Consider the following 11,477-nt stretch of genomic DNA (forward strand, 5'->3'; position numbering starts at 1 on the left):
ATTAAAGTTCAGCTCAGCCACCTGCATGTGTTGGAGTTTGAGGCACAATTATTCCTGCCCTCATTTACCTGCAAACTAGTCCAAGTGTCTGATTTGGCAGGAACCTCAGCTCTCCTGTGCACATCTTCCTCAGGGGCTCAGAAGGTGGCCTGAGGACACTTCTAAAGGGCCAGAACCAGGTCAGAGGAATTGCTGTTCCTTCACAACAATGTGCCTGCAGCAAAGTGATGGCAGCCCTCTACTGCTCATGTAGCAGGAAGACACTTGGGTTAAGTACTAACCCTTTGACTTTGTACAGGTTTCTTGCAACTAGAAATGGCTTACAGCAGGAAGAAGTGATGTTGCTGTGGCTTAAACGTCTATGCGGTGAATTTGTCCAAGGAGAGTCTGAATGTCATTGTGTGCCCACGAGCTGATTGATATGATTGATCTAACCTCCCCAAGGCTGAATAACCCAAGCTTCCTAATAAGGGTACTCCAAGAAGGCAGAAATGGCAGTCTCCCCTGTGATACTGAAGGGAACAGCCTGTGGCACCCTTTCAGGGAACAGACTGGTTTGTTTCAGGGAACCTGTAGGAGCATCTTCCCAGCAAGGGTGCAGCAGGATGTTTTCAAAATTTGAGAAAACAGTGTCACCTACAGACAAAGCTCAGTCCTTGCTCCCCAACCAGTCACGTAGTCCGTTAACCCTGTGCTTTCATAGTGTTTAGTATTAATGGAGATATGTAGATAAGCAGGGAGGACAGAGATGGCTTCTGGCTGCTGATGACCAACACGGACTTCAGCCCCTTTTGCTTGAGCACTCAGAATCAGTCTGGGCAGGTTGGGCATGCCGAGCTTTGTCCACCAGCACTAAATTATTCATGGTGCCTGGCTCTGTTGGAGCCCAGAGAGCAGGGGATCCTGCCGTGCCAGGTCTCTGCTGGCTCCAAGCACGCTCGGAAGAAGCCAGTGCCAGAGCTCTACGCATCCCTGCACCATGCTGCACCAAGACACTGCAAGAAGGGGCTGGGCTATGACTGGGCCATCAGCTTGCCAGCAGCACCCGGGCAGTGCCGGACCTCATCAGCAAAAACTCTCATGATGGTGCAGCAGAACACATGCCAGCAAGGCACTCCTGCCCTGGGAGTATTTGTAGTGTTAAAAATTTTCCAGGTTTACTCAAATAATGAAAGTAAAATAAATTTAGCGGCCACCAGAAAGCCCCTGCAGGGCCTGCTCTCGGCCTGCGTGCAGGCGCTGGGGTGCGGGTGAGATCAGCAACGTTCTGCAGGAGGTGGCTGCAGCGGCTGCGTGTCCCTGCACCACTGCCCCTTTCCTGCTGGACACTCCCAATGGAATGTGTATTCCACCCTGCCCAGCAAGCCGCCCCGGAACCACGGCCCTCACAGGACAGGGACACCCTTCCCTCTCTCCACCTCCTCCTCCTGCACTGGATGTTTTCTTGCAAAACGCCTTTCCTCAGCCCCAGTCCCAGCTCTCCAATTTTCACCTGTGCCATAAATGCTGTGGTGACACTGCTTCTGCCAGGGCAGCCCTCATGTGCCGGCTGCCGAGCCTGCACTCGCCCCTCCACGGTCCGTCCCAAGTCCCTGTTCCTCTAGGAGTGGCCACGGGAAGCTCACTACCCTGCAAGTCCTCCTCCTTCCCGGCACCTCAGCAGTGTCATGTCCAGGCTCAGGGCTGCTCAGAGGCCACTGCTCTCCTTTGCTGCCGCTAGTGGGACTTCAGCATAATGCCCCGTGGGCCTCTGCTTTCCCACACCGGGCTCTGCTGGGGCTCCCATGGGAGCAGCTGGCAGCTCCTGGGGCAGCAGGGTGCACTGGACCCTGCCTGTCACAGAGCCGTGAGAGCAGCCCCTGCATTTCACGTTCCTGCTCCCTCCCTGCCAGGGAGGACAGCACAGGGCCAGGTTGACTGCTCTTGGCTCTTGGCCCTGCTTGAATGAGCTGCTGTCTGTATTTCCCCTTCCTGCTCTGAGCATCGTCAGCCTGGGGCGCAATGAGGAATGACCCTGCCAGCAGCTCATCCAGAAAAAACTCTTAGCGGCAGCAAGGGCAGTCATCGCACACTGGGGAGAGGCAACACAGAAGGTGGTAATGCAGAAGAAAACCCAGAACAAGCCAATGGTGTTGAAAATGAGGCCGGGCAGCAGGAGGCCCTCAAACACAGACCAGGCCACCAGCCCCCTCTCCCTGACCCATCTCTCACCCTTGCGGCCCCCCCAGACTGATCCCCATTTCCTTCCTGCCCTGCTCTCCTGCCCCTGTGCAAGGGGCTGCTCTGCTCGGCCTGCGGGTGCCACAGAGGCCTGTGCCACATGCTGTGCCATGCCATGCCATGCCATGCCGTACCACGTGCCCTGTGCCAACAAGGCACAGAGGCCGTGCAGAAGAGGAAAGATGCAGCTCTACAGCCACATCACTGCATCCTTACAAGCTGGAAGAACTCCCAGCTCACAGGAACATGAAGTGCTGAAGCCCCCTCCAGTGAGCCCCTCTGCAGCCCCATCCCTGCCCTGCCCTCCCCATGATGGGTTTTTCCCACTTACATCCACCAGCTCCCTGCCCCTGGGCAGCTGAGGAGAAGAAAGGCAGTGGGCAGCCATCAGAGGTGGGAACTTATTGCCTGCCTAGCTCTAGAAAAGTCCCTTCCACCATTTTATTTCAACTTCCCTGTCTGTAAAATGGAAAATTTGAGGCAGCTTCCAGAGTGCTTGAAACATCATTACTTAACGGTTGTAAAACGTCCAGTGCTCTGTGGCTGCTCTCCAGCCCTGCTACAAGCTCTGGTGCCCCACGGAAGAGTATGTGAGAGCATGGCAATAGTGAAGATGATGCTGCAGTGTTTTAACGTGCCAGAAGAAACAGATCCAATACAAAACAGGTATTTACAAAGATTATTCTTGCTAATGGTCTGGAAGTATGATGATGCTATAAACTGCCAAAGGCTAAATTATCCACCTAAAGTTTGCACTTTGAAATGCCTCCATGGACTGCATGCATGTATCAAACTCATACACACGTACAAAAGTGAAGCACAAAAACAATAATTTGGATATTTCCAAGCATGAGAAAGTTCATCTTGCTGTTACAGTCAAGTAAAAGAGTAGAAGGTCTGCAGAGGTCTTGCTCCACTAGCTACATGCAAAAGCCAGCTCTCCTCTTAGGTGTCCTCTAAGGAGCTTCACTACAGCATGCAGTACCACAGTGTTGCAAGCCCAAGCAGCGGGGAGCCAGGGGAAGGCTCTGGCCATGTGGTGAAGGTCAACGCGAATGGCAGCCGGGGCACAGGGCCATGTCTGCTGCAGAAAAGCTTTGCAGTGAACTCACAGCTACCAAGCAGCAACAGTTGCAGCAGAGAAAGCGGTGGGAACAGGGACATTACCTGGCCCCATGCCTTCAGCTGTCCATGTCAGCCCTCCAGCACCTCCAGGGCTGGCCTGGCCAGGCTGCTCTGCGGGTGGGGGGGTCCCGCCAGCGCCGTGAAGCCCCAGCCTGCCCGGGCGGGCCGGACTCTCCGGTGTTGGAATAGCGGCGATGAACGGCAGCTGACGTCAGCCCGTATCAGTATTACTGTGCCGATAGAAGGATGTGGTGAGCAGAGAGGGGGCAGCAAGTTTGGCTTCCAACACCCACACAGCGTTTGCTACTGTACTGTTCCGGTCTCGAACTCTGACGTGAGAAAAAGGTGGGAGAGCAGATGACAGCTCAGAGGCTGCAGCTCTGAAAGGTCCCCAAAGCGGATCAGGGAGCTGGTGATGCAGCTTGTGGTGATGCTGGACTTGCATTGGGGAGGCATCAGCAAGGGCGTGTGCAGCCGGAGGGACCAGCTCTTGCTGGGACCCCACACTACACAGATAACCGCAGGATTATCTGGTGCTGTGGCTGCTCGGCCCGAGCTCAGCACCTCCCTATAGCAGGACGGAAACAAAATAAATCCCACTTAGGACATGGACAAGGAAGCAGCCAGCAGTTCCATATTAAGCAGCTTTCTCTTTCCCATGTACTGATATTTGAAAAACTATCGGAAGTTTCTAGCCTCCAGGGTACATAACATCCGAGTTTGAGCAGACCTTGAGTAGACAAAAGTCAATCTTAAAAGCCTGCTGCTCTCAGCCCAGAGCAGTGAATACAGAGCTCCAGGGAAGCTGCTGATGGTCCTAAATAAGAGGAAGCAGCTCTGGACAGTTTCTGTGCTGAGACACAAAAAGGGAAGGTGAGGTGCCTTATGTTAAGGGTATTTGCAGGAGATCAAAAGAGTATTTAACAACATGCCAGCGTCTGAATGAGCAAACAGAGTTTTGGGAGACAACAGGGAGACAAAAGTGTTAAATTAGAAAAGCTATGGAATTTGTTTAATATATAACAAAGGGATAACAGTATAGAGTAATTACACCCTTAACAGTTGAATGGAAATTATGTGGGGAAAAAAAAAGTGATTTCTCATGAGTTACATCTGTAAGAAGCAAGCATTTGCACATGTAATATAAAATGCATATTGAAAAATGTTTTAAAAGCAGTGTGTTTTGTGTCTCCAGGACAGTCTGCAATATCTCCTCTCCTAGAGATGGGCTCAGGGCATGGAGAGGACTTTCCTGCAGAGGACAAGGAAACAGCCTAGGCTGAAGGTAATTAACTAACTAGACTAGTTAATTAACACTTACAGTTACCAAGTTCAAGGCATAGAAAAGCAATGCTATTTCTGTAATTGCTGCTTGTCACAAAGGAATGATAACAAACTCCCAAGCATCCTCAAAGACACAGACCTGACATTACGACTCAAGATCCACAGACACCTTTACACGCTGGTGACATTTAGCAGGGGGATAACCATGTATTACCATAAGTAATGAGTCAAAGTTACCCAAGAACAGCTGAGACCAGAGAAACAGCCTTTACCGGGACAAAAAGCTATAGAAGAAACCACGTCAAAGCTCAGGAAATGGAATAAAATATGACTGAGCTGGGCAGAAAGCAGAGGCGTTAGTCAGCAAAGCGGCAGGCTGAAAAACAACCAGGGCAGGAGGGCGGCTTGTGGCCAGCACAGGATGCTGAAGGGAGAAGGAGAAAAGAGCGGGCAGCCCTGGCTCACGCAGCGCATGGAGCACCAGCAGCGCCCACCATCTCTGCACACCCCGCACGGGCGCCGCCACCTTCGTTTTATTTCTGCTGAGACACATCAAGCCTGACCCTGGTGCAGCAAGGTCGGGGAAGGGCTATGTGCCGAGGTGCAGCTGGAGGAGAGGGCTCCCTGGGCCGCGCTTGCACGGGGGCTCCGCTCTGCCTGGCGACTAGGAGCAGGAACAACAGTGCTGAGCTCCAGCCCAGCTCTCTGGAATAGGAATCTGCTGGGCGCAGGCTGCCAGGCACGTGTGCCCAGCCTCACCCCAAGCCCTGGTCAGGTCTGGGCCAGTGCATGTCCAGCCTGTGGGACACTGGAGCTCCTGATGCAGCTGCTGCAGCACACCTGAGCATGGCTGCTTGGGCAGCCCCGGCAGGATGCCCCTAGTCCTGTTGCACAGCTGGGCACAAGCCGAGATTCAGCTCCTCACTTAGTCCACCTGCATGGCCCCAGATGAGGCACCTCTCCCAAAGCCTCTCGCTGCTACCCACCCCACACTGGCCTGGCCTGTCTCAGACCTCTTTTCTGCATTGCACTGGCCCCACGCATGGCCAGCGGGTCCTTCACACACACCACGGCACTGGCCCCGCACGCTGAACTCTCCAAAGTTGGTGCAGACTCACCTGTGTGGAGTCAGCACCCATAGGCTTGTCCCTGCCCGCAGGGATGCGCCAGGTTCAGGCCATGCTGCTGCACGCTGCACGTTCCGCAAGAGCCTCCCATTCCGTGAGAGCCTCACCTGCGCCTGGCACCGCCGTCCTGCTCCCGCGCTGCAGCCTGGGCGCCTGGCGCAGCTCCTGGCCTCGCTCGCAGAAACCACGCGGGCCACCTGCAAGGCAGCGAGTGTGGAAGCGCGCTCAGAGCGAGCCTAGCGGCTCGCCCGCTGTGCTGCCTCCCTGTGGCAGCCGCAGCCGCGTTGATGCGCTGCTCCCAAGCCTGCAGCGCGGGCACCGCTGCCCGCTCCCACATGGCTCACAGGGACGTTCCGTGTCTCTGGGAAAAAAGGCGGCATGCAGAGTTAGTGCAGAGAAAAAGTTTATGAGAGGCAAGCACTAACACACCTTGCAATATGTTGATGTGTATTGGCACTATGGGATATAAGAAGGGTTTTCATGGAAACAGCCTGGTCCAAGCAGCAGTCCTTATTGCTGGAAGCTGCATCTTAATACAAAACCGGTGGCAGTTCACTGCAAGGCAGTAGAAGACAGGAGGCTGAAAAGACTGCAACATGGGGTTGTTGGCTCCACCGGAGCACAGGAACCAAAGCAGTCACAGCAGTGCCCTGCACCCCAGCCAGAGCTGCCGAACACTCAGTGCTGCCCACTCAGAGCAGGAGGACGCGGAGGCTGTTTCTGTAAACGCTGCGCAGGGGGATTCCGTGCCAGCAGCGGCTCTGGCTGGTGTGAGGCTGCCGCTCAGACGAGGAAGCTGCAAGATCCCCGGTGCTGCTCTGCAAGCGGGGAAGAGCTGCTGCACACCCACTCTCCTCAGCCCGCGCCCTGCTGCCATGCGCTGCAGGGGCCGTGGGAAGCCACAGCAGCGATGGTATCACACAAAACAGAGCTGGTGCGCTCAGCGGTGCCCGCGTTGGCCCTCCGCACCTAGGAGGCACAGCTGGAGGCTTTAAGACGAGGTACGAGAGCAGCACAGTTAGGTACCAAAGCAGAGGTGGGGAGTATCCTTGATGTGCAGGATAGTCCCTGCTGTGAGGGCCCAGCACAGAGGCGAGCAGGGCTATAGAGCAACACTGCCTAGACTGTGGAGTCTATGGACTGCAGGTCCTCATTGCAGCGGATCAAGTCGCCTGATGGAGATGCTGTTGCAGAGGAGCCTGCTGGGCGCCCTGGGAGCCCCTGCGCTGGGTGTGTGATGCAGACCACCCTACTTGGCCTTCAAGCCCAGAGCACCATTGCAGGCATGAGCAGACTCATACTTGCAGCACAACACGAGGCACCAGGGCCACCTCCTTGAGGCCTCTGCTGGCTACTCGCCAAGCGCCAGGCATGTTAATGCCAGGGCCAGGCACACCCTGCTCCTCACAGCTGCACTGGGAAATAGTTGGGGCCTTGCTGCAGCCCTGCATCAGGTGTGGAAACTCCCTGGCCCCCAAAAGCAGCCCAGCACTTCCCTTGCCCTGGTGTAACTCCTGTCACTGTGTGGGTAGCTCGCTGCAAGTGAAACCAGCAGCAGCTGAGAAGCAGCCAACCTCTGTCTCTTCAGCTCTTGCGAAATTTCCCCATGTGTAAGAGCTGGGGAAACAGCAGCAATTAGGAAAGTCCCAGTGATGTGTTAGTCACCTTTCAGCAGAAAACAAATCCTACACTACTTCGAATGCCACGTTGTCCTGCAAGGGAGCGCAGGTGGGACCAGCAGGGCCAGCATCCACTGCAGAGCCGGGGCTGGAGCTCCTAAGGAGAGCTGCCCCCTCCACGGCGGGGCTGCTGGAGCAGTGTCCCTCTGTCACACACAGGCCGCAGGTCGTATTTTGCTGCTACAACCCTTGGCATTACAGTTGCCTTTCTGCTCCCAGGGAGTGGATGTTTAGGGCTCCTCCATAGAGAGCCAAAGGCTTATACACAGCTACCTGGCTAAAAAAGAGGAGAAAGCTGCTCCTCCCACCAGCAACTCAACCAGCAGCCAGTTCCCCATGGTTTGATCCTAGGCCGCAGATGGTTCTTCTCTTTCATCCTTCAATCTTACTAGAGGGGGAAGCAGGGTAAGTGGAAATCACATGTTGTAGGAAGCCAGGGAAGTGCCAGCATGAGGGCCAGGCAGGCCAAGACAGCCAGGATCGAGGTACCACAGACTTGAAGTTCCTCTCAACATCGCTCTTCCTGGGCTTGTCAAAAGGAGACTTGTTTGTACTTACCCCAAGCAAGCCAGGGGTGCTGGTGAGGGCTGTTACTAGGAGAACTGGAAAAACATGCAGAGGGCTGCCAACTAGGTAAGCTTTAGCTTTGCTCTAGGGTGTTAATGGGGCATCTGGAAGGTGCCCTCTTCCTCACTTGGCTATTTTGTTTCCTGTGTTTTGGAACAATCTGCTGTAAGTGTCCCGCACCTCAAAACCAGACTGCTTCACTGCTACATTCCTCTGATCAAGTATCAGCAGCTTCCCAAGGAGTTTCTGCCCAGCTTCCCACCCCGTCACCACAGCTGAGTCAGGGCCTTGAGAGCTCTGCGCAACTGCTGCAAGGTCTGATGCAAGGCTGGTGGCATGACATGGCTGCCACAGCATGCTGAAGAGATTAAATTCCACGTAAAATGTCATCATACGAACGTTACTATGTGGGCGCCTGAGGCAAAATTTAGTAATCTGCAGAGGTGGGGAAATGTGTGCATGTGCACATGCATGTGCATAGCTCCCCTGAGAATCAGTCAAAAACGAGTCAAAAAGTATCTGCATACAAAAATACACATTTTAGAAGCATCTCTGTCAGAGCTGGAATAAAACTCCACAAATCATGCTAAGGAGTTTTTCTATAGAAAAGACATGGCTAGGAAAAAACAAACAAACAGTTCTCTCAGTCTGTGTTCACTGAGGACTTTAGTTACATCATCCCTCAATAAGAGATAAATATAATCGAGCAGGGTAGTAGAAGCCACAAACCCATTTGGTTCTCTCACCCCCTTTGCCTACTTCTCTGCTAGAAAGTGACACTTACAGGAACTTGTTTTCTTAGGTCAAGCTTGTAGTTCATGATAGATGAGTGCTAGGACTTTCCTCAAGTCTGTCTGGAGAGCACAGGGTCCCAGAGAAAGGTGCAGGGCAAGTTATAAGATCCTTTCTCCCCTGCTCCAATTAACTTCTCCCTTTCCCCAGGAAATTGCTTCACCATCTGTTTAATCTCCCCATCTTCACGACCCTGCTCTATCCACTCCCACCTTCTTCTTGTAGTCATTATCAGCTTTAAAAGGACAATGACGAAACCTGTGATAGATGGGAATTTTTCAACAGCTACTCAGCACAGGTGTGTAGGTCTAATGAGCTAATATTGCTCATACAGAAGAGTAACAGTATCCCCCCCCCCAAAAAAAAAAAAGTCAAGGACATGACATTTTCTGCAAAGGAAAAGCATTTTATCAGAACTAGCCCTTCCTGTGTAGAGAACTGACCTGCTTTTCTCAAGAAGGCGTTTCATTCATACCTGAGAATGACTAATCAGGTTGGTAAAACTTGGGAGATGGCCAGATAAGGAAGATGTGGAGGTGGAGCGACTGTAACAAGCAGCCTTAGAACTTGCACTGCCATCTTATAAACAGACTGAAATTACACTGAAAATACATTTATCCAAACAAATAATTTTCTGAGCAGATAGGAACCCTTCCCAAGGTAAGGAGGCCAGGCACGGATGGTGCCCACCTTGAACTGCAGTGTCTCACTTGGTGAGGAGGAGTTGCTTTGCAAACAGCCTGGTCCTTGGAAGGTGCAGTTCAGGCCACTGCACTGCATCCCCCCTCCTAGAAGGCCACACACTGCCATGGATCATCACCTTACACCAGAAACTTGTCATTCAAGGTACATATAACTTGGTTATAATTCTGTTTCCCAAGAGCAGAGGAGGAAGCATTAACTTGGATCAATCTTCAATCACACAGTGTGCCTACTATAAAAGGGAGAGGTGAGCAGGCCAGCTAAGCCCAACTGTTTAACATTGGTTCTGAGTTCAGCAAAAGCATAAGGATCCCTTTCCCAAAGAGAGGCTGTTTGATTTGATCCACGAAAGAGTAAAAGGAGGAAAGGGTAGGACACACGAGCAGAGTGAAATGCAATGAAAATGAAGGGGCAGGAGGACATAGCTATGTAGAAAACAAAGGCGATGAAGAGGGTGAATGAAGCTGCAGCACACTACAGCAAGGAACTGCTGGAGCCACCAGTTTTCCAAACCCCCACCTGAGCAAAGCTCTCCTGGCTGCTGCAACCAAGTGCATATGTCCAGGAGGATTCCCCCAGTGGGGCAGGAGAAGAAAGCACCATTTGTGTCCTCACGCCTCCCTTTACAACCTAGTAAACTACAGTAAAAAGGGGGTAACCAATTACACATAGCTGCAGCAACTAGTTGCAGGTTTATGCTTATACTTGATTTTGTACAGCTTTAGGGAAGTTAGTTAGCACACATGAAGCTCATCGTGGCTCTTTGCATGTTCTTGATCCACCATTTCAGTGAAGGTTTGTTTGATAGTCCTGAAAAGATGCATTATCTGTCAGTGCTCACAGCTGTCTCACATCACAGAATGTGTGTGGATTTAACTATAGCTGACCACAATCATGAAGATGCAGAGTATTTCTGATGGAATTAAACCTCATCTGAAAGAAAATAAAATTTAACCTGTTATTTTCAATGGCTATTTTTAATATGCTCATCAGAAACTGAATTATGCATAGTAAGATCTATTACTGTCTCCCACCTTAATGAAAGTGGGCTAGATACCAGTGCCTATGCGAATGTTAGCTATTACTTCTGCATACAGACACTTCACCGTATCCTTCCAGAGCTTACGTACCCTTTTTAAACGTGGCAAAACCAATACATGAACCTCTACTACCTTACCAACCTGAACTTTGAAGAGAGATTTGCAATAAAAAAATCCTACTTACAAACATGTCAAACCTGTTCCAGTGCAGCAGTTACAGATTTACTCGTAGAGCTGCTCTTTATCTCTTCTGTTTAGGAGGTGTGGAAATAGGTTTTTCTACGTAATCAGAACTGGCTTGAGATACAAAATGATTTTACCAGTCCATAACTATTTTGCAATACTGCCAATACATTAAGGTGGAACACAATGCCAAAAATGTATACTAATGCCCTAGAAAAGTTCAGAGTCATGAGTAAAACTTTTCAAACAATTACCCAGCAAGAGACAGACTATTTTCAAGCTTGGAGCATAATTCTCCACTCTGTCTGGGCAGGACAAGACACAGAATAATGCTCTATCAATTCAGGGGAGTTTGACCATACACTAGATGGGCTTTCTGTGAAGAGGGAGTTTAGAAATATCTGATTCCATTTACAGCACTGGAAGTATGAAGTAATTCTGTTTACATAAGAATGGCAGGTGTGCACCCTATAGCTTGTACAAGAAACTAATCCTGAGAAATGGTCAGTCACACATGGCATCTTTCACTTTTCCAGCAAGTAATTTATGGGAGATGTGTGATGCTGTCAGAGGAACTCAGTCACTTCCCTTTGCCTTGCAATACTTCCGATTTCCAGGTGTATTAGCACCTTCCACATCACCTTTGTGTGCTTTCCAATCATATACAGAGCCAGAGCAATTATCACGGGATCTATACTGAGTAAGAACTTCTATTTTATGCAGCTGCTGTGCACTTTTTGAAGTGGGATCAGGTCCAG

This window comes from Tinamus guttatus, unplaced genomic scaffold, assembly GCF_059628265.1.
Source record: "Tinamus guttatus ecotype Peru unplaced genomic scaffold, ASM5962826v1 Tinamus_guttatus_pri_ptg000107l, whole genome shotgun sequence".
Taxonomy (NCBI): domain Eukaryota; kingdom Metazoa; phylum Chordata; class Aves; order Tinamiformes; family Tinamidae; genus Tinamus; species Tinamus guttatus.